Below are 22,500 nucleotides of genomic sequence, written 5' to 3'. Positions count from 1 at the left end.
TTCGCAACCGCAAGATGGAGCTGACTTCGGCTTGCTGACAATGGCCGCTGTTCGGGAGGGGGGAGGAAATCTTGACTCGAGGGAAGCCAAGAAATAGGTAGAATCCAAAGACATCGTCCAAAAAAATGACTACCCCGAGGTGCCCAGTCTATAATAACTGGTTGACGACATTGTGTTCCAGAAGCTTGACTGAAGGAGGAAGTCAAGAGTGTGAGGATCCGAACACAGCATCCAAGATGGCTGCCCTGGAGTGCCAGTGTACGACATTTCAAAATATTTTTTAACAATGCTGATTGTTGACGTTAAATTATGATTATAACAATTAGGGGATGCCCCTTTAGAGGGTGTCGATCCTCGGGGCCATACGGGTTTAGGGCACCCTCGTAATAATAATAATAATAATAATAATAATAATAATAATAATAATAATAATAATAATTACGGAAGATTTTGATGAATAAATAAGTTTGATGTGCATTATTATTATTATTATTATTATTATTAGTAGTAGTAGTAGTAGTAGTAGTAGTAATTATTATTATTATTATTATTAGTAGTAGTAGTAGTAGTAATTATTATTATTATTATTAGTAGTAGTAATTATTATTATTATTATTATTATTAGTAGTAGTAGTAGTAGTAGTAGTAGTAGTAGTTATTATTATTATTATTATTATTATTATTAGTAGTAGTAGTAGTAGTAGTAGTAGTAGTAGTAGTTATTATTATTATTATTATTATTATTATTAGTAGTAGTAGTAGTAGTAGTAGTAGTTATTATTATTATTATTATTATTATTATTATTATTATTATTAGTAGTAGTAGTAGTAGTAGTAGTAGTAGTAGTAGTTATTATTATTATTATTATTATTATTATTATTATTATTATTATTATTATTTTTAATATAAAGCAAGGGCTAAGCCCGTATGGTTTATATGGTATTAGGTTTCAAGTCTATCTACAACATGTCACCTGTTCACCACCAGTCAAGAATACTTTAATACCTAAAATATTGATTAATGTAAACTACTGAGAGACATATACACCTCTCAGTGTATATTTAATAAGCTATACACCTCTCTGTATATACAATAAGATATACACATCTCTCGGTGTATATACACTGTTAAATGCATGTATTCCGGTATATAAGCACTGGAAGATCCATATCGGTGTATACATACTGATATACACCGTGTATATACAACAAAAACGTATGTATTTCTCAGTGTATATTCACCGATAGGTGTTCATCTCGGTGTATATACATAGAGAGATGTATATATACTGGAAGTTTATATTAATCCCCATTTTTTAAGTATTCTTGACTGGTGGGGCACAGGTGGCCCGGTGGCCTGGTGGGGTGGCCAAAGCTCCCGCTTCACACACGGAGGGCCCGGGTTCGATTCCCGGCGAGTGGAAACATTTCGACACGTTTCCTTACACCTGTTGTCCTGTTCACCTAGCAGCAAATAGGTACCTGGGTGTTAGTCGACTGGTGTGGGTCGCATCCTGGGGGACAAGATTAAGGACCACAATGGAAATAAGTTAGACAGTCCTCGATGACGCATTTACTTCCTTGGGTTATCCTGGGTGGCTAACCCTCCGGGGTTAAAAATCCGAACGAAATCTTATCTTAACTCTCATGTAGTAGATAGGCTTCAAACCCAATCAACCAACCGATCCCCAGTCTAGAAAGGTCAACAAATTCCTATACCAAACTTAAAATCGTAAGCCTATTAGAGTTACTGCCTAAAATATGCGAATTATTGGAGGATAGGCCAGGTGAGCAATTAGATAAGAGGCCTCAGCTGTTAGATTTAGATGAGAACTCAAAAACGCTTTTATTATAAGGGTACAGATGGGAAATATGCTTTTGTTGATGTGTGAGGAAGGTCTGATTAAAGGGCCATGTGTCTGTTGAGAGGGCCATGTGTCTGTCTGTTGAGAGAGCCATGTGTCTGTCTGTTGAGAGGGCTATGGGTCTGTCTATTGAGAGGGTAGTTTGTTGGAAGAATCGACTGCGTCTCTGTTGAGAGGGGTCGTCTGTGTCTGTTGAGAGGGTCGTCTGTGTCTCTGTTGAGAGGGTCGTCTGTGTCTCTGTTGAGAGGGTCGTCTGTCTCTGTTGAGAGGGTCGTCTGTGTCTCTGTTGAGAGGGTCGTCTGTGTCTCTGTTGAGAGGGTCGCCTGTGTCTCTGTTGAGAGGGTCATCTGTGTCTCTGTTGAGAGGGTCATCTGTGTCTCTGTTGAGAGGGTCGTCTGTGTCTCTGTTGAGAGGGTCGCCTGTGTCTCTGTTGAGAGGGTCGTGTCTGTGCCTATTGAGGTCGTCTGTGTCTCTGCTGAGAGGGTCGTCTGTCTGTGCCCGTCGAGAGTCGTCTGTCTGTTGAGAGGGTCGCCAGTCTGTGTCTGTTGAAAGGGTCGCCAGTCTGTATCTGTTGAGAGGGTCGTGTCTGTGTCTGTTGAGAGGGTCGCCAGTCTGTGTCTGTTGAGAGGGTCGCCAGTCTGTGTCTGTTGAAAGGGTTGCCAGTCTGTGTCTGTTGAAAGGGTCGCCAGTCTGTATCTGTTGAGAGGGTCGCCAGTCTGTGTCTGTTGAGAGGGTCGCCAGTCTGTGTCTGTTAAGAAAGTCGTGTCTCCCTATTGAGAGAATCCTCTGTCGTTCCCTACCATCCGGGTCACAACCATCTCATGGCATTTCAAAATTTACTTAACCTTCAATACACACCCACAATATGCTCCCCACACCATCATGAAGAAAAAATCGCATACAATAACACACACACAACACACATAATACCACACGCAAAATATAAGGAGAGAAAATTCTTTTTTTTAGTCTTCCATTTTCACTCACCTCCCTCACTCTTAATATTTTTTTAACATGATAAGGGAGGGACTTATCTACAGGGAGATAATGACTGTAAACACGAAGGGGTGTTTGGGAGATTAATCCATAGTTTCTCTGAAAACACATATGTTTGTTTGCTTTTGTGAGGGGCGGAAGGTGATTGAGGTGTAGTCTCCTGTTTGTCACCTGTCTGCTGTTTGTAATGGTCGAATCGCAGCTCCTGGACCTGCCTTTCAACTTGTCGCTTGCCAGATTCACTCCTTGCTAGCCTGTGTGTGTGTGTGTGTGTGTGTGTGTGTGTGTGTGTGTGTGTGTGTGTGTGCCGGGTCATTATCAACAGCATTTTAGCAATTTGTTAGATAATTAATCGTGTTTTGGGCAGGCTTTGAAGGCTGTTTTATTTGATACAGCGAAGGTTCGTCGTGTCCCATACGCTGTGTCCCAAATGTATTTGTCATGTCCTAATGGGTCAGGCTTGTCCAAAAGGGCCTTCCTGTGTTCGAAATGTGTTTGCCATGCTCAAAATGCTTATTTTTTTTTTACCTCTAATGATATTATTTGGTATATTAAGACTACAACAACTAGTACTATTAGTACTACTACTACTACTACTACTACTACTACTTCTACTACCACTACTATTACTACTACTACCACTACTACTATTGCTACTGCTACTAACATCACCACCACCCGGACATGGCAGTCCAACAAGTTGTCTAACACTGGCTCCTTATCTCTTACGAAGGTCGTTGTGGTGGTGGTAGTAGTGGTGGTGGTAGTAGTGGTGGTGGTAGTAGTAGTAGTAGTGATGGTTGATGTTGAGAAATTTGCTTAATACCTAGCTGATACTAGGAACACCTACTAGGTGCATGCTAGAAGCAATACCACTCCCCCACACCTCTTGCTACTCCCACAGCATTGTCTGTACCGTCCCCGGGGGGACACCGCCCCCTGAAATATGTAGGGGAAACAGGCATAAATATATATATCTGCCTGTGTGGCCATGGAAACACCTGGAAGAGGAACGACTTAAAGAAGCCCTGTGTCGTCCACGGGATGGAGAGGTGTCCCGTAGCTCAGTTGGTAGCGCACTCACTTCACCCATTGAAGTCAGTGGTTCGATCCCCGGTATGGGTGAAAACATTGGAGCGTGTTGCCTTAAGACACCGGTTGTCCCTATTCACCCTAGCAGTAAGTAGGTACCTGGTGTTAGTGGACTGGTGTGGGCAGCATCCTGGGGACAAAATTAATCTAAGTTGTGGGTTCTATATATTATATCATTGATGTCAGCTATGGTCTGTATAAGTTGTATCATGACATACCTGTAGATTTTCATTTTATTAACACATAGGTCGCTTCCCACCAAGGCAGGGTGACCCGAAATAGAACACTTTCATCATCATTCTCTCCATTAGTGTCTTGCCACGGGCCCCACGGGACATCTGAGTGAGAATGAGGCACAACTCATCCTGACTGAGACACCCCGCTGTGCCTACAAGCCTAGCTAATCCTCCTGGTCACCGATACCGTAGAAGATAACACTGGAAGCTAGAAACCAACGGTGACAAACGTGATACTCAACCAGGAAAGACTCAACCCACCTCATACAGGTCAACCAAAGGCGTTCCCTGGGATCGTATTTGCTTCGACCTCTTCTGCAACATTGCAAGCTCCTGATGATGTATTTATTGCAACAGGAAAGGCCTAGACTTGTCGTTTAACTCCTCCCGTGGGTGTTTTGCTTCTTACATCCCTTGTTGGCGATATTTGCGTAATATTTATACGTGTGTGGAAGTGCACTGCTGGGTGGTAAGTGCACAGCTGGGTGGTAAGTGCACTGCTGGGTGGTAAGTGCACTGCTGGGTGGTAAGTGCACTCCTGGGTGGTAAGTGCACTCCTGGGTGGTAAGTGCACTGCTGGGTGGTAAGTGCACTGCTGGGTGGTAAGTGCACTGCTGGGTGGTAAGTGCACAGCTGGGTGGTAAGTGCACTGCTGGGTGGTAAGTGCACTGCTGGGTGGTAAGTGCACTGCTGGGTGGTAAGTGCACTGCTGGGTGGTAAGTGCACTGCTGGGTGGTAAGTGCACTGCTGGGTGGTAAGTGCACTCCTGGGTGGTAAGTGCACTGCTGGGTGGTAAGTGCACTCCTGGGTGGTAAGTGCACTGCTGGGTGGTAAGTGCACTGCTGGGTGGTAAGTGCACTGCTGGGTTGTAAGTGCACTGCTGGGTGGTAAGTGCACTGCTGGGTGGTAAGTGCACTGCTGGGTGGTAAGTGCACTCCTGGGTGGTAAGTGCACTGCTGGGTGGTAAGTGCACTGCTGGGTGGTAAGTGCACTGCTGGGTGGTAAGTGCACTGCTGGGTGGTAAGTGCACTCCTGGGTGGTAAGTGCACTGCTGGGTGGTAAGTGCACTCCTGTGTGGTAAGTGCACTGCTGGGTGGTAAGTGCACTGCTGGGTGGTAAGTGCACTGCTGGGTGGTAAGTGCACTGCTGGGTGGTAAGTGCACTCCTGGGGTGGTAAGTGCACTGCTGGGTGGTAAGTGCACTGCACTGCTGGGTGGTAAGTGCACTGCTGGGTGGTAAGTGCACAGCTGGGTGGTAAGTGCACTGCTGGGTGGTAAGTGCACTGCTGGGTGGTAAGTGCACTGCTGGGTGGTAAGTGCACTCCTGGGTGGTAAGTGCACTCCTGGGTGGTAAGTGCACTGCTGGGTGGTAAGTGCACTCCTGGGTGGTAAGTGCACTCCTGGGTGGTAAGTGCACTGCTTGGTGGTAAGTGCACTGCTGGGTGGTAAGTGCACTCCTGGGTGGTAAGTGCACTGCTGGGTGGTAAGTGCACTGCTGGGTGGTAAGTGCACTGCTGGGTGGTAAGTGCACTGCTGGGTGGTAAGTGCACTCCTGGGTGGTAAGTGCACTGCTGGGTGGTAAGTGCACTCCTGGGTGGTAAGTGCACTGCTGGGTGGTAAGTGCACTGCTGGGTGGTAAGTGCACTGCTGGGTGGTAAGTGCACTGCTGGGTGGTAAGTGCACTCCTGGGTGGTAAGTGCACTGCTGGGTGGTAAGTGCACTGCTGGGTGGTAAGTGCACTGCTGGGTGGTAAGTGCACTGCTGGGTGGCAAGTGCACTGCTGGGTGGTAAGTGCACTGCTGGGTGGTAAGTGCACTGCTGAGTGGTAAGTGCACTGCTGGGTGGTAAGTGCACTGCTGAGTGGTAAGTGCACTGCTGGGTGGTAAGTGCACTGCTGCGTGGTAAGTGCACTGCTGGGTGGTAAGTGCACTGCTGGGTGGTAAGTGCACTGCTGGGTGGTAAGTGCACTGCTGGGTGGTAAGTGCACTGCTGGGTGGTAAGTGCACTGCTGGGTGGTAAGTGCACTCCTGGGTGGTAAGTGCACTGCTGGGTGGTAAGTGCACTGCTGAGTGGTAAGTGCACTGCTGGGTGGTAAGTGCACTGCTGCGTGGTAAGTGCACTGCTGGGTGGTAAGTGCACTGCTGGGTGGTAAGTGCACTGCTGGGTGGTAAGTGCACTGTTGAGTGGTAAGTGCACTGCTGGGTGGTAAGTGCACTGCTGAGTGGTAAGTGCACTGCTGGGTGGTAAGTGCACTGCTGGGTGGTAAGTGCACTGCTGGGTGGTAAGTGCACTGCTGAGTGGTAAGTGCACTGCTGAGTGGTAAGTGCACTGCTGAGTGGTAAGTGCACTGCTGGGTGGTAAGTGCACTGCTGGGTGGTAAGTGCACTGCTGGGTGGTAAGTGCACTGCTGGGTGGTAAGTGCACTGATGAGTGGTAAGTGCACTGCTGAGTGGTAAGTGCACTGCTGAGTGGTAAGTGCACTGCTGGGTGGTAAGTGCACTGCTGAGTAGTAAGTGCACTGCTGGGTGGTAAGTGCACTGCTGAGTGGTAAGTGCACTGCTGAGTAGTAAGTGCACTGCTGAGTGATAAGTGTACTGCTGGGTGGTAAGTGCACTGCTGAGTAGTAAGTGCACTGCTGAGTGATAAGTGCACTGCTGGGTGGTAAGTGCATTGCTGGGTGATAAGTGCACTGCTGAGTGGTAAGTGCACTGCTGCGTGGTAAGTGCACTGCTGAGTAGTAAGTGCACTGCTGGGTGGCAAGTGCACTGCTGGGTGGTAAGTGCACTGCTGGGTGGTAAGTGCACTGCTGCGTGGTAAGTGCACTGCTGAGTAGTAAGTGCACTGCTGGGTGATAAGTGCACTGCTGGTGGTAAGTGCACTGCTGAGTAGTAAGTGCACTGCTGAGTGATAAGTGCACTGCTGAGTGGTAAGTGCACTGCTTGGTGGTAAGTGCACTGCTGGGTGATAAGTGCACTGCTGGTGGTAAGTGCACTGCTGAGTAGTAAGTGCACTGCTGAGTGATAAGTGCACTGCTGAGTGATAAGTGCACTGCTGAGTATTAAGTGCACTGCTGAGTGATAAGTGCACTGCTGAGTGATAAGTGCACTGCTGGGTGGTAAGTGCACTGCTGGGTGGTAAGTGCACTGCTGCGTGGTAAGTGCACTGCTGGGTGATAAGTGCACTGCTGGGTGGTAAGTGCACTGCTGGGTGGTAAGTGCACTGCTGAGTGGTAAGTGCACTGCTGGTGGTAAGTGCACTGCTGGGTGAAAAGTGCACTGCTGGGTGGTAAGTGCACTGCTGGTGGTAAGTGCACTGCTGGGTGAAAAGTGCACTGCTGGGTGGTAAGTGCACTGCTGAGTGGTAAGTGCACTGCTGGTGGTAAGTGCACTGCTGGGTGAAAAGTGCACTGCTGGGTGGTAAGTGCACTGCTGGGTGGTCAGTGCACTGCTGGGTGGTAAGTGCACTGCTGGGTGGTAAGTGCACTGCTGGGTGTTAAGTGCACTGCTGGGTGGTAAGTGCACTGCTGAGTGGTAAGTGCACTGCTGGGTGGTAAGTGCACTGCTGAGTGTTAAGTGCACTGCTGAGTGGTAAGTGCACTGCTGAGTGTTAAGTGCACTGCTGAGTGTTAAGTGCACTGCTGGGTGGTAAGTGCACTGCTGAGTGTTAAGTGCACTGCTGGTGGTAAGTGCACTGCTGAGTGTTAAGTGCACTGCTGGTGGTAAGTGCACTGCTGAGTGGTAAGTGCACTGCTGAGTGGTAAGTGCACTGCTGGGTGGTAAGTGCACTGCTGGGTGGCAAGTGCACTGCTGGGTGGTAAGTGCACTGCTGGGTGGCAAGTGCACTGCTGGGTGGTAAGTGCACTGCTGGGTGGTAAGTGCACTGCTGGGTGGTAAGTGCACTGCTGAGTGTTAAGTGCACTGCTGGGTGGTAAGTGCACTGCTGGGTGGTAAGTGCACTGCTGGGTGGTAAGTGCACTGCTGAGTGGTAAGTGCACTGCTGGGTGGTAAGTGCACTGCTGGGTGGTAAGTGCACTGCTGGGTGGTAAGTGCACTGCTGAGTGGTAAGTGCACTGCTGAGTGGTAAGTGCACTGCTGAGTGGTAAGTGCACTGCTGGGTGGCAAGTGCACTGCTGGGTGGTAAGTGCACTGCTGGGTGGTAAGTGCACTGCTGGGTGGTAAGTGCACTGCTGAGTGTTAAGTGCACTGCTGGGTGGTAAGTGCACTGCTGGGTGGTAAGTGCACTGCTGAGTGGTAAGTGCACTGCTGGGTGGTAAGTGCACTGCTGGGTGGTAAGTGCACTGCTGGGTGGTAAGTGCACTGCTGAGTGGTAAGTGCACTGCTGAGTGGTAAGTGCACTGCTGAGTGGTAAGTGCACTGCTGGGTGGTAAGTGCACTGCTGGGTGGTAAGTGCACTGCTGGGTGGTAAGTGCACTGCTGGGTGGTAAGTGCACTGATGAGTGGTAAGTGCACTGCTGAGTGGTAAGTGCACTGCTGAGTGGTAAGTGCACTGCTGGGTGGTAAGTGCACTGCTGAGTAGTAAGTGCACTGCTGGGTGGTAAGTGCACTGCTGAGTGGTAAGTGCACTGCTGAGTAGTAAGTGCACTGCTGAGTGATAAGTGTACTGCTGGGTGGTAAGTGCACTGCTGAGTAGTAAGTGCACTGCTGAGTGATAAGTGCACTGCTGGGTGGTAAGTGCATTGCTGGGTGATAAGTGCACTGCTGGGTGGTAAGTGCACTGCTGCGTGGTAAGTGCACTGCTGAGTAGTAAGTGCACTGCTGGGTGGCAAGTGCACTGCTGGGTGGTAAGTGCACTGCTGGGTGGTAAGTGCACTGCTGCGTGGTAAGTGCACTGCTGAGTAGTAAGTGCACTGCTGGGTGATAAGTGCACTGCTGGTGGTAAGTGCACTGCTGAGTAGTAAGTGCACTGCTGAGTGATAAGTGCACTGCTGAGTGGTAAGTGCACTGCTGGGTGGTAAGTGCACTGCTGGGTGATAAGTGCACTGCTGGTGGTAAGTGCACTGCTGAGTAGTAAGTGCACTGCTGAGTGATAAGTGCACTGCTGAGTGATAAGTGCACTGCTGAGTATTAAGTGCACTGCTGAGTGATAAGTGCACTGCTGAGTGATAAGTGCACTGCTGGGTGGTAAGTGCACTGCTGGGTGGTAAGTGCACTGCTGCGTGGTAAGTGCACTGCTGGGTGATAAGTGCACTGCTGGGTGGTAAGTGCACTGCTGGGTGGTAAGTGCACTGCTGAGTGGTAAGTGCACTGCTGGTGGTAAGTGCACTGCTGGGTGAAAAGTGCACTGCTGGGTGGTAAGTGCACTGCTGGTGGTAAGTGCACTGCTGGGTGAAAAGTGCACTGCTGGGTGGTAAGTGCACTGCTGAGTGGTAAGTGCACTGCTGGTGGTAAGTGCACTGCTGGGTGAAAAGTGCACTGCTGGGTGGTAAGTGCACTGCTGGGTGGTCAGTGCACTGCTGGGTGGTAAGTGCACTGCTGGGTGGTAAGTGCACTGCTGGGTGTTAAGTGCACTGCTGGGTGGTAAGTGCACTGCTGAGTGGTAAGTGCACTGCTGGGTGGTAAGTGCACTGCTGAGTGTTAAGTGCACTGCTGAGTGGTAAGTGCACTGCTGAGTGTTAAGTGCACTGCTGAGTGTTAAGTGCACTGCTGGGTGGTAAGTGCACTGCTGAGTGTTAAGTGCACTGCTGGTGGTAAGTGCACTGCTGAGTGTTAAGTGCACTGCTGGTGGTAAGTGCACTGCTGAGTGGTAAGTGCACTGCTGAGTGGTAAGTGCACTGCTGGGTGGTAAGTGCACTGCTGGGTGGCAAGTGCACTGCTGGGTGGTAAGTGCACTGCTGGGTGGCAAGTGCACTGCTGGGTGGTAAGTGCACTGCTGGGTGGTAAGTGCACTGCTGGGTGGTAAGTGCACTGCTGAGTGTTAAGTGCACTGCTGGGTGGTAAGTGCACTGCTGGGTGGTAAGTGCACTGCTGAGTGTTAAGTGCACTGCTGGGTGGTAAGTGCACTGCTGGGTGGCAAGTGCACTGCTGGGTGGTAAGTGCACTGCTGGGTGGTAAGTGCACTGCTGGGTGGTAAGTGCACTGCTGAGTGTTAAGTGCACTGCTGGGTGGTAAGTGCACTGCTGGGTGGTAAGTGCACTGCTGGGTGGCAAGTGCACTGCTGGGTGGTAAGTGCACTGCTGAGTGTTAACTGCACTGCTGGGTGGTAAGTGCACTGCTGGGTGGTAAGTGCACTGCTGGGTGGTAAGTGCACTGCTGAGTGTTAAGTGCACTGCTGGGTGGTAAGTGCACTGCTGGGTGGTAAGTGCACTGCTGGGTGGTAAGTGCACTGCTGGGTGGTAAGTGCACTGCTGAGTGTTAAGTGCACTGCTGGGTGGTAAGTGCACTGCTGGGTGGTGAGTTCACTGCTGAGAGTTAAGTGCACTGCTGGGTGGTAAATGCACTGCTGGGTGGTAAGTGCACTGCTGGGTGGCAAGTGCACTGCTGAGTGTTAAGTGCACTGTTGGGTGGCAAGTGCACTGCTGGGTGGCAAGTGCACTGCTGGGTGGTAAGTGCACTGCTGGGTGGCAAGTGCACTGCTGGGTGGTGTGTAAATGCACTCTTGATATAACGACGTGTAAGCAGTTTACACAGACCATTACACAGGTGTTCCCCACTTGGGGTAAACTCGGCACTATACACCGGTGCCACAAAGGTCATAATCCCCCCCACAGCGGTAAGGTCTGTATTTTTTTTATGGAGCTGGGTCCCTCTCGCACGAGTGGGTAAATGACCCTTATGTACATGCGTCCCAAGGTTGTTTATCACTCTTCTGGGGTGGGGGTGGGGAGACGAGGAAGAGGGAGGGGAGGGGGAGATAGAGGGGGTAGTGGGGTCTACTACCCCATCTTGGGTTCCAATATCTTATCTTGGGATCCAACACCCTATCTTGGAATCCAACACCCTATCTTTTGATCCAACACTCCATCTTGGGTTCCAATTTCTTATCTTGGGATCCAACACCTTATCTTGAGATCCAACACCCTATCTTGGGATCCAACACCCAATCTTGGGATCCAACACCCTGTCTTGAGATCCAACACCCTATCTTGGGATCCAACACCCTATCTTGGGATCCAACACCCTATCTTGGGATCCAACACCCTATCTTGAGATCCAACCCCCTATCTTGAGATCCAACACCCTATCTTGGGATCCAACACCCTATCTTGGGATCCAACACCCTGTCTTGAGATCCAACACCCTATCTTGGGATCCAACACCCTACCTTGGGATCCAACACCCTATCTTGGGATCCAACACTCTATCTTGGGATCCAACACCCTATCTTGGGATCCAACACCCTATCTTGGAATCCAACACTCTATCTTGGGATCCAACACCCTATCTTGGGATCCAACACCCTATCTTTGTATCCAACACTCTGTCTTGGGATCCAACACCCTATCTTGGGATCCAACACAGTATCTTGAGATCCAACACCCTATCTTGGGATCCAACACCCTATCTTGGGATCCAACACTCAATCTTGGGATCCAACACCCTGTCTTGAGATCCAACACCCTATCTTGGGATCCAACACCCTATCTTTTGATCCAACACTATCTTGGGTTCCAATATCTTATCTTGGGATCCAACACCCTATCTTGGGATCCAACACCCTATCTTGAGATGCAACACCCTATCTTGGGATCCAACACCCTATCTTGGGATCCAACACCCTATCTTGAGATCCAACACTCTGTCTTGGGATCCAACACCCTATCTTGGGATCCAACACCCTATCTTGAGATCCAACACCCTATCTTGGGATCCAACACCCTATCTTGGGATCCAACACTCAATCTTGGGATCCAACACCCTGTCTTGAGATCCAACACCCTATCTTGGGATCCAACACCCTATCTTTTGATCCAACACTCCATCTTGGGTTCCAATTTCTTATCTTGGGATCCAACACCTTATCTTGAGATCCAACACCCTATCTTGGGATCCAACACCCTATCTTGGGATCCAACACCCAATCTTGGGATCCAACACCCTGTCTTGAGATCCAACACCCTATCTTGGGATCCAACACCCTATCTTGAGATCCAACACCCTATCTTGGGATCCAACACCCTATCTTGGGATCCAACACTCAATCTTGGGATCCAACACCCTGTCTTGAGATCCAACACCCTATCTTGGGATCCAACACCCTATCTTGGGATCCAACACCCTATCTTGAGATCCAACGCCCTATCTTGAGATCCAACACCCTATCTTGGGATCCAACACCCTATCTTGGGATCCAACACCCTATCTTGAGATCCAACGCCCTATCTTGAGATCCAACACCCTATCTTGGGATCCAACACCCTATCTTGGGATCCAACACCCTATTTTGGGATCCAACACCCTATCTTGGGATCCAACACCCTATCTTGGGATCCAACACCCTGTCTTGAGATCCAACACCCTACCTTGGGATCCAACACCCTATCTTGGGATCCAACACCCTATCTTGGGATCCAACACCCTACCTTGGGATCCAACACCCTATCTTGGGATCCAACACTCTATCTTGGGATCCAACACCCTATCTTGTGATCCAACACCCTATCTTGGGATCCAACACCCTATCTTGAGATCCAACACCCTATCTTGGGATCCAACACCCTATCTTGGGATCCAACACTCAATCTTGGGATCCAACACCCTGTCTTGAGATCCAACACCCTATCTTGGGATCCAACACCCTATCTTGGGATCCAACACCCTATCTTGAGATCCAACGCCCTATCTTGAGATCCAACACCCTATCTTGGGATCCAACACCCTATCTTGGGATCCAACACCCTATCTTGAGATCCAACGCCCTATCTTGAGATCCAACACCCTATCTTGGGATCCAACACCCTATCTTGGGATCCAACACCCTATTTTGGGATCCAACACCCTATCTTGGGATCCAACACCCTATCTTGGGATCCAACACCCTGTCTTGAGATCCAACACCCTACCTTGGGATCCAACACCCTATCTTGGGATCCAACACCCTATCTTGGGATCCAACACCCTACCTTGGGATCCAACACCCTATCTTGGGATCCAACACTCTATCTTGGGATCCAACACCCTATCTTGGGATCCAACACCCTATCTTGGGATCCAACACCCTATCTTGAGATCCAACACCCTATCTTGGGATCCAACACCCTATCTTGGGATCCAACACCCTGTCTTGAGATCCAACACCCTATCTTGGGATCCAACACCCTACCTTGGGATCCAACACCCTATCTTGGGATCCAACACCCTATCTTGGGATCCAACACCCTACCTTGGGATCCAACACCCTATCTTGGGATCCAACACTCTATCTTGGGATCCAACACCCTATCTTGGGATCCAACACCCTATCTTGGGATCCAACACCCTATCTTAGGATCCAACACCCTATCTTGGGATCCAACACCCTATCTTGGGATCCAACACCCTATCATGGGATCCAACACCCTATCTTGGGATCCAACACCCTATCTTAGGATCCAACACCCTATCTTGGGATCCAACACCCTATCTTGGGATCCAACACCCTATCATGGGATCCAACACCCTATCTTGGGATCCAACACCCTATCTTAGGATCCAACACCCTATCTTGGGATCCAACACCCTATCTTGGGATCCAACACCCTATCATGGGATCCAACACCCTATCTTGGGATCCAACACCCTATCTTGGGATCCAACACCCTATCTTGGAATCCAACACCCTATCTTAGGATCCAACACTATCTCGGGGTTGATCATCTCTCTCCATCTCTAATATTCCCTCTGATCATTTACACGAAACTAAATGCAATGTTAACGAAATTATCGTCCCTTAGATTAAGGCACTACCACCACTACTACCACTACCACCACTACTACCACCACCACCACTACTACCACCACTATTGTTTCATCTCTGTTGTTTCATTAACAACTTCCATTGTACAGTTAACGATGCAGAAATTGTTCGCTAAATTGTCTTCTTAGTATAGAATGTTTGACCCCCGTTTCTCTCTGTTGGTCTCTGTTGATATGTATTGATCTCTCTCTGTTGATCTGTGCCTGTTGATCTCTGTCAGTTGATTTCTCTCTATTGGTCTCTGTTGATCTCTTCAAGACAGCCAGGAATCTTGAAGGTAGCTAGGAGTCTTGAAGACAGCCAGGGGTCTTGAAGGTAGCTAGGAGTCTTGAAGATAGCCAGGGGTCTTGAAGATAGCTAGGAGTCTTGAAGACAGCCAGGGGTCTTGAAGATAGCTAGGAGTCTTGAAGACAGCCAGGGGTCTTGAAGGTAGCTAGGAGTCTTGAAGACAGCCAGGGGTCTTGAAGATAGCTATAAGTCTTGAAGACAGCCAGGGGTCTTGAAGATAGCTAGGAGTCTTGAAGACAGCCAGGGGTCTTGAAGATAGCTAGGAGTTTTGAAGACAGCCAGGGGTCTTGAAGATAGCTAGGAGTCTTGAAGACAGCCAGGGGTCTTGTAGCTAGGAGTCTTGAAGACAGGCAAGAGTCTTGAAGATAGCTAGGAGTCTTGAAGACAGGCAGGAGTCTTGAAGGTAGCTAGGAGTCTTGAAGATAGCCAGGGGTCTTGAAGATAGCTAGGAGTCTTGAAGACAGCCAGGGGTCTTGAAGATAGCTAGGAGTCTTGAAGACAGGCAGGAGTCTTGAAGGTAGCTAGAAGTCTTGAAGATAGCCCGGGGTCTTGAAGATAGCTAGGAGTCTTGAAGATAGCCAGGGGTCTTGAAGATAGCTAGGAGTCTTGAAGACAGCCAGGGGTCTTGAAGATAGCTAGGAGTCTTGAAGACAGCCAGGGGTCTTGAAGATAGCTAGGAGTCTTGAAGACAGCCAGGGGTCTTGAAGATAGCTAGGAGTCTTGAAGACAGCCAGGGGTCTTGTAGCTAGGAGTCTTGAAGACAGGCAGGAGTCTTGAAGATAGCTAGGAGTCTTGAAGACAGGCAGGAGTCTTGAAGGTAGCTAGGAGTCTTGAAGATAGCCAGGGGTCTTGAAGATAGCTAGGAGTCTTGAAGACAGCCAGGGGTCTTGAAGATAGCTAGGAGTCTTGAAGACAGGCAGGAGTCTTGAAGGTAGCTAGAAGTCTTGAAGATAGCCAGGGGTCTTGAAGATAGCTAGGAGTCTTGAAGATAGCCAGGGGTCTTGAAGATAGCTAGGAGTCTTGAAGACAGCCAGGGGTCTTGAAGATAGCTAGGAGTCTTGAAGACAGCCAGGGGTCTTGAAGATAGCTAGGAGTCTTGAAGACAGGCAGGAGTCTTGAAGATAGCTAGGAGTCTTGAAGACAGCCAGGGGTCTTGAAGATAGCTAGGAGTCTTGAAGACAGCCAGGGGTCTTGAAGATAGCTAGGATTCTTAAAGACAGCCAGGGGCCTTAGCATCATCTACGACGGGTGATGATAAAGTTAGTCTCCTTACTTACTACAACTACTACTACTTACTACTACTACTTATTACTACTACTTACTACTACTACTTACTACTACTACTTACTACTACTACTTACTACTACTGCTTACTACTACTACTACTATTTCCACCACTAGCGTCACCTCTTCAAGACTTCCACCACTTCGCTTCCTTCTGTCTTCCTTCCTCTATCCCCTCCCTGTTCCCATCTCCTATAAATACTGACTCCCCGACCTTCGTGTATCAGTGTGACTTGTTAATGGTCCAGGTCTTACCGAAACGTTGTTCAAAGTCCTCCCTCATATTACAGAGCTGTTATTGTACATTACTGCTGAAGTTATGGCGTTATTACTTGTGCTTTGTTAATAAGAATGAGAATGGGTGGGTAAATGTGTACATATATTGGTGGGTGATGGAAGTGGTAGGTTTTCTGGTGGGTGGGTGGGTGGGTGGGTGGGTGGTTGGGTGGAGACGTGCGCCCAGTATCACATATCAATATCATGGGTAACCATTAGTCTCAAACTCACTTTGTCCGGGGTCTGTGTGTACCTGCATCTTGCCTGCATTATAAAATATTCTTTCTGGATTTCTCGAATTGTTTAGGATTGTTGAGATAATGGAAACGGAAATAAGAGAGAGTCCTTGGTTCAGCCAGAGATGCTGAGAGGCAAAGAGAAAGAGGACGTGAATAGATTATCCAGAAACGAATGTTCAAGAGAGAAGAGAGAAGCTGAGGGTTTTCGACATTATCATGTACTCCATATTCGTCCTGTGGGCGGCAGTTAAAAGATTACTGAAGTACATAGCTTGGCTAGGGACTGGGCCGCAGAGTTTTGATACTTAAACCATACCCCCGGCCGGGATTGAACCCGCGGTCATAGTCTCAAAACTCCAGCCCGTCGCGTTAGCCACTAGACCAGCTAGCCACAATAAGATTCATCCAACTAGGTATATTTCTACACCATAGGAAAGTTAGCACAGGCACCTCTGTGACCACAAATGCAAGTTTTTACAGACGAATCTCCAGCTAGCGTGGCCGTGACGAACTCTAGCTCAAGTCCCTTCACTGCCGTCAACATGACTTTATTTGCAATCGTGTCATTACGATTTCTTGAGTCATTTTGATACTTGAGAGACGGATGGAGAATGACATGACAGCATAGGCCAAATATGAACCAAAACTGCTTCACAACCTCACCAGTAGAAAGACGGCAGTTCGGGAAGAAGTGATTCGACTAAGGAAGGAAGGAAGGAAGGAAGGAGGAGAGCTCACCAACAGCGACAAGGAAGTCTGTGAAGTGTTGATAAAACGATTTCAAGAGTTCCTCTCAGTAGAAATTGGGACAGCACTAGAAAGCTTAGGGAACAGAGTACACCAGCAGGTACTGGACAACATAGACACGATAGGGAAAGAAGTTGGAGCCAGACACATCAGAGTCAATGGGACCTGAAAAATTGTCACCATCGATTCTATGGGAAGGCGCATAAGCACTGTTTGAACCACTACCTATGATATACAGTAAGTAGAATGCAGTGAATGCAGTCCGTACATCGGTTTCACTTCCATACAGCAGACAAGAGAGGCGAGAAACAGGTACTCAGGGACACAGCTGGAAATTAAAAAATGCAGATGAACCACAGGTATGTCAGGAAGTATTTCTTCAGTCTCACACTGCTCAGGAAGTTGAAAGACCTCGACCAAGAAGCTAGACAGACACAATACATAGTCCTAAGAGCAGGTACGATAGGCCCCACGAAGCTAGAAGTGACCCTTGCAAGCAACAAGTTGAGAGGTATGGCCAGGAACCAAGACTCAACTCCAGCAACCACATATAGTTGAGTACACATACACGGGCTGTAAGTGCCAGCTGTGAGGCTGTCAGTCCCTGGCTCTGTGAGGCTGTCAGTCCCTGGTTCTGTGAGGCTGTCAGTCCCTGGCTCTGTGAGGCTGTCAGTCCCTGGCTCTGTGAGGCTGTCAGTCCCTGGCTCTGTGAGGCTGTCAGTCCCTGGCTCCCTCCTACTGGTACATCTTACCTGACGTTGTCTTCTGTAAGCAGTGTGTATATATAACCATATTATAAGTGAATGATGTGACTGGTGACATCATTAAACAATCTCACCATCACTGTCACCACTTAACAATCCCACCACTGCCACCACTTAACAATCCCACCACTGTCACCACTTAACAATCCCACCACTGCCACCACTTAACAATCCCACCACTGTCACCACTTAACAATCCCACCACTGTCACTACTTAACAATCCCACCACTGTCACTACTTAACAATCCCACCACTGCAACCACTTAACAATCCCACCACTGTCACTACTTAACAATCCCACCACTGCCACCACTTAACAATCCCACCACTGCCACCACTTAACAATCCCACCACTGCCACCACTTAACAATCCCACCACTGCCACCACTTAACAATCCCACCACTGCCACCACTTAACAATCCCACCACTGCCACCACTTAACAATCCCACCACTGCCACCACTTAACAATCCCACCACTGCCACCACTTAACAATCCCACCACTGCCACCACTTAACAATCCCACCACTGCCACCACTTAACAATCCCACCACTGCCACCACTTAACAATCCCACCACTGTCACCACTTAACAATCCCACCACTGCCACCACTTAACAATCCCACCACTGCCACCACTTAACAATCCCACCACTGCCACCACTTAACAATCCCACCACTGTCACCACTTAACAATCCCACCACTGTCACCACTTAACAATCCCACCACTGCCACCACTTAACAATCCCACCACTGCCACCACTTAACAATCCCACCACTGCCACCACTTAACAATCCCACCACTGCCACCACTTAACAATCCCACCACTGCCACCACTTAACAATCCCACCACTGCCACCACTTAACAATCCCACCACTGCCACCACTTAACAATCCCACCACTGTCACCACTTAACAACACCATCACACCATCCTACCAGCACAGTCACAATACCTTACTGGGTGTTGACTCAGGACGCCTCACTTGAGAGACGGTGCACAGCTTCAGGTTTTATAAAAGGTACTAAATATTTATATTCTTCCAGGATAATGTGTATCAGACAAATTAATTAATATCTTAAGAGTTTACCTGAGAGAGAGAGAGAGAGAGAGAGAGAGAGAGAGAGAGAGAGAGAGAGAGAGAGAGAGAGAGAGAGAGAGAGAGAGAGAGAGTAAACAGCAAATATCTTGCTATGTTTCAAGAGCTCTCTCACTCTCTCTCACTCTAGCTCCCCCCCCCCACCTATTTTTCTCACAAGTCTCTCTCAAAGGTCAAGACATACCCCACTTTTTTTCACTATTTTCCCCATTAATTTAATAAGAGTGTGGCGACCGGGAGCTGGAGTCAGGCTTACATCTCACCATTACTGACGGAGGATCGAGCCTTAACTGCCTTTTATGTACATGTACTTGTAGAAATAAAGATATTATTATTATTATTATTATTATTATTATTATTATTATTATTATTATTATTATTATTATTATTCAGAATCTTTATACTTCACGTAGTTCGTGTGTACTCACCTATTTGTGTTTGCAGGGGGTCGAGTCACAGCTCCTGGCCCTGTGTGTGTGTGTTGGAAGAGAGAGAGAGGAAGGGAGAAGAGAGATGACGGAGAGACAGGAAGACAGGGAGAGAGAGAGAGAGAGAGAGAGAGAGAGAGAGAGAGAGAGAGAGAGAGAGAGAGAGAGAACAGTTCGAGTGAACTTTTCAAGGTCTTCCAACAGGCTATAATTTCCTATCTCTCTCTCTCTCTCTCTTTCTTTCTTTCTTTCTTTCTTTCTTTCTTTCTCTCTCTCTCTCTCTCTCTCTCTCTCTCTCTCTCTCTCTCTCTCTCTCTCTCTCTCTCTCTCTCTCTCTCGCTCATATTATTTTTATTCAGTTTTGAGGGGGAACTGCGGAAAGAAAATTGAGTGTAGAGCAATATTTAAGACCAATCTGGATTGTGTGCATGAGAGGGCAGGAGAAGGCTGGAGTGGGATGGAGAGGGCTGCAGAGGGTTGTAGAGGGCTACAGCGGGGTGGAGAGGGGAAAAAGAGGCCTGGAAAGGGGTGGAGTGGGATGGAGAAGATTGGAGAGGGGTAGAGAGGGTTGGAGAGGGCTGTAGAAGACTGCTGAGGAGCATGAAGAATGTTGGAGTGGGCTGGGGAGGGGCACAAGAGGGCTGGAGAAAGTTAGAAAGGGCTGAGAGTAGGGCTAGAGGGCTGACTAGAGCGAGAGAGTATAATTACTGGGTTGTAATGGTTAACACTCCAAACCTGGCACTGGATCCAGACCTGGCACTCAAAACTGACGCTCCAAACCTGGCACTCCAAACCTGGCACTCCAAACCTGGAACTCTAAATTGGCACTCCAAATCTGACACCACTCAAAACTAGCACTCCAAACCTGACACTCATAACCTGGCACTTCAAATTGGCACTCCAAACCTAGTACTCCAAACCTGGCACTCTAAACCTGGCACTCCAAACCCAGGACTGCAAACCTGGCACTCCAAACCTGGCACTCCAAACCTGGAACTCTAAATTGGCACTCCAAATTTGACACCACTCAAAACTAGCACTCCAAACCTGGCACTCAAAACCTGGCACTTCAAATTGGCACTCCAAACCTAGTACTCCAAACCTGGCACTCTAAACCTGGCACTCCAAACCCGGCACTTCAAACCCGGCACTCCAAACTGGCACTCCAAACCTGGCACTCCAAACTGGCACTCCAAACCTGGCACTCCAAACTGGCACTCCAAACCTGGCACTCCAAACTGGCACTCCAAACCTGGCACTCCAAACTGGCACTCCAAACCTGGCACTCCAAACTGGCACTCCAAACCTGGCACTCCCAAACTGGCACTCCCAAACCTGGCACTAAACTGGCACTCCAAACCTGGCACTCCCAAACTGGCACTCCAAACCTGGCACTCCAAACTGGCCTCCAAACCTGGCACTCTAAACTGGCACTCCAAACCTGGCACTCCAAACTGGCACTCCAAACCTGGCACTCCAATCCTGGCACTCCAAACCCGGCACTCCAAACTGGCACTCCAAACCTGGCACTCCAAACCTGGCACTCCAAACCTGGCACTCCAAACTGGCACTCCAAACCTGGCACTCCAAACCTGGCACTCCAAACCTGGCACTCTAAACTGGCACTCAAGTAGGACAATTATGTTCAGTTTTACAAATGCAATTTCCAGCCCGACCTTGTTTTCCAACTCCCGTTTTCTGTTGCTGTTTTTAAAGTCCCGTTTTCAATGTATATACACTGAGAGATATACACTTCTCAGTGTATATACTACACTGATAGATATACACTTCTTAGTGTATATACTACACTGATAGATATACACTTCTCAGTGTATATACTACACTGATAGATATACACTTCTCAGTGTATATACTACACTGATAGATATACACTTCTTAGTGTATATACTACACTGATAGATATACACTTCTTAGTGTATATACTACACTGATAGATATACTTCTTAGTGTATATACTACACTGATAGATATACACTTCTTGTAGTTATATACTACACTGATAGATATACACTTCTTAGTGTATATACTACACTGATAGATATACACTTCTTAGTGTATATACTACACTGATAGATATACACTTCTCAGTGTATATACTACACTGATAGATATACACTTCTTAGTGTATATACTACACTGATAGATATACACTTCTTAGTGTATATACTACACTGATAGATATACACTTCTTAGTGTATATACTACACTGATAGATATACACTTCTTAGTGTATATACTACACTGATAGATATACACTTCTTAGTGTATATACTACACTGATAGATATACACTTCTTAGTGTATATACTACACTGATAGATATACACTTCTTAGTGTATATACTACACTGATAGATATACACTTCTTAGTGTATATACTACACTGAGAGATATACACTTCTTAGTGTATATACTACACTGATAGATATATACACTCAGAGTTGACTTTAATCACTATTTTGGAACAGAGAGGAAGAGAGAGAGAGAGAGAGAGAGAGAGAGAGAGAGAGAGAGAGAGAGAGAGAGAGAGAGAGAGAGAGAGAGAGAGAAACAGACAGACAGACAGACAGAGAGACAGAGAGTGAGAAAGGAAGAGAGACAGGAAGAGAAAGAGAGAGAGAGAGAGAGAGAGAGAGAGAGAGAGAGAGAGAGAGAGAGACAGACAGACAGACAGAGAGAGAAAAAGAGAGAGAGAGACAGAGAGTGAGAAAGGAAGAGAGACAGGAAGAGAAAGAGAGAGAAAGAGAAAGAGAGAGAGAGAGAGAGAGAGAGAGAGAGAGAGAGAGAGAGAAAGAGAGAGAAAGAGAGAGAGAAAAGATAAAGAAAATCTTTTGTATGTCTGCTATTCAGAAGATCCTCCAGTGAATATTTACTCCACGGGTTGAAAAAAATATTTAAGTTTGTCCTTAAAAACGTAAATTTCCGCTGTTATGGCTGACTATTCTATTTTTTTAATACCAGAAATACGCAGAGTGGGATATATGATTACGATGTAAGGGATACCTGGTGTTACTTGTACCTATTTCCTGCTTTGTGGGACCCTGTCATATCTCACAAGAAGTAGGTATCACCTTAAGTCCTCTGAGTATCATGTACGTCGTTGTCATGGCTCTCACCATTACGACATGCATGGTTCTCTTATCTCCCGGTGTTTGTGCAGTATATCATCGTATCTCAGAGACTATCATCGTATCTCTAGACTTTTTGTAACATACATATGTGTGTTCTCAAGAAAGGGCTCTCCACTGGCGCTG

The 22,500-nt window shown here is 47.7% G+C and overlaps 1 protein-coding gene and 1 long non-coding RNA gene across 4 annotated transcripts in view; one reads left to right on the top strand and one right to left on the bottom strand.

Annotated features, from left to right (window-relative positions):
- The window catches only part of LOC138855009 (uncharacterized), a 272,883-nt gene that overhangs the window by 71,688 nt on the left and 178,695 nt on the right, over window positions 1–22,500 (bottom strand). The gene's annotated exons all lie outside the window — the stretch shown is intronic.
- Window positions 1–22,500, top strand: part of LOC128701648 (metabotropic glutamate receptor 5) — a 225,750-nt gene that overhangs the window by 25,271 nt on the left and 177,979 nt on the right. The gene's annotated exons all lie outside the window — the stretch shown is intronic.

The sequence above is a fragment of the Cherax quadricarinatus genome, chromosome 78 (genome assembly GCF_038502225.1).
Source record: "Cherax quadricarinatus isolate ZL_2023a chromosome 78, ASM3850222v1, whole genome shotgun sequence".
NCBI lineage: Eukaryota > Metazoa > Arthropoda > Malacostraca > Decapoda > Parastacidae > Cherax > Cherax quadricarinatus.
Note: the sequence above shows the minus strand (reverse complement) of the source record. Positions and strands in the feature narration are given on the sequence as shown.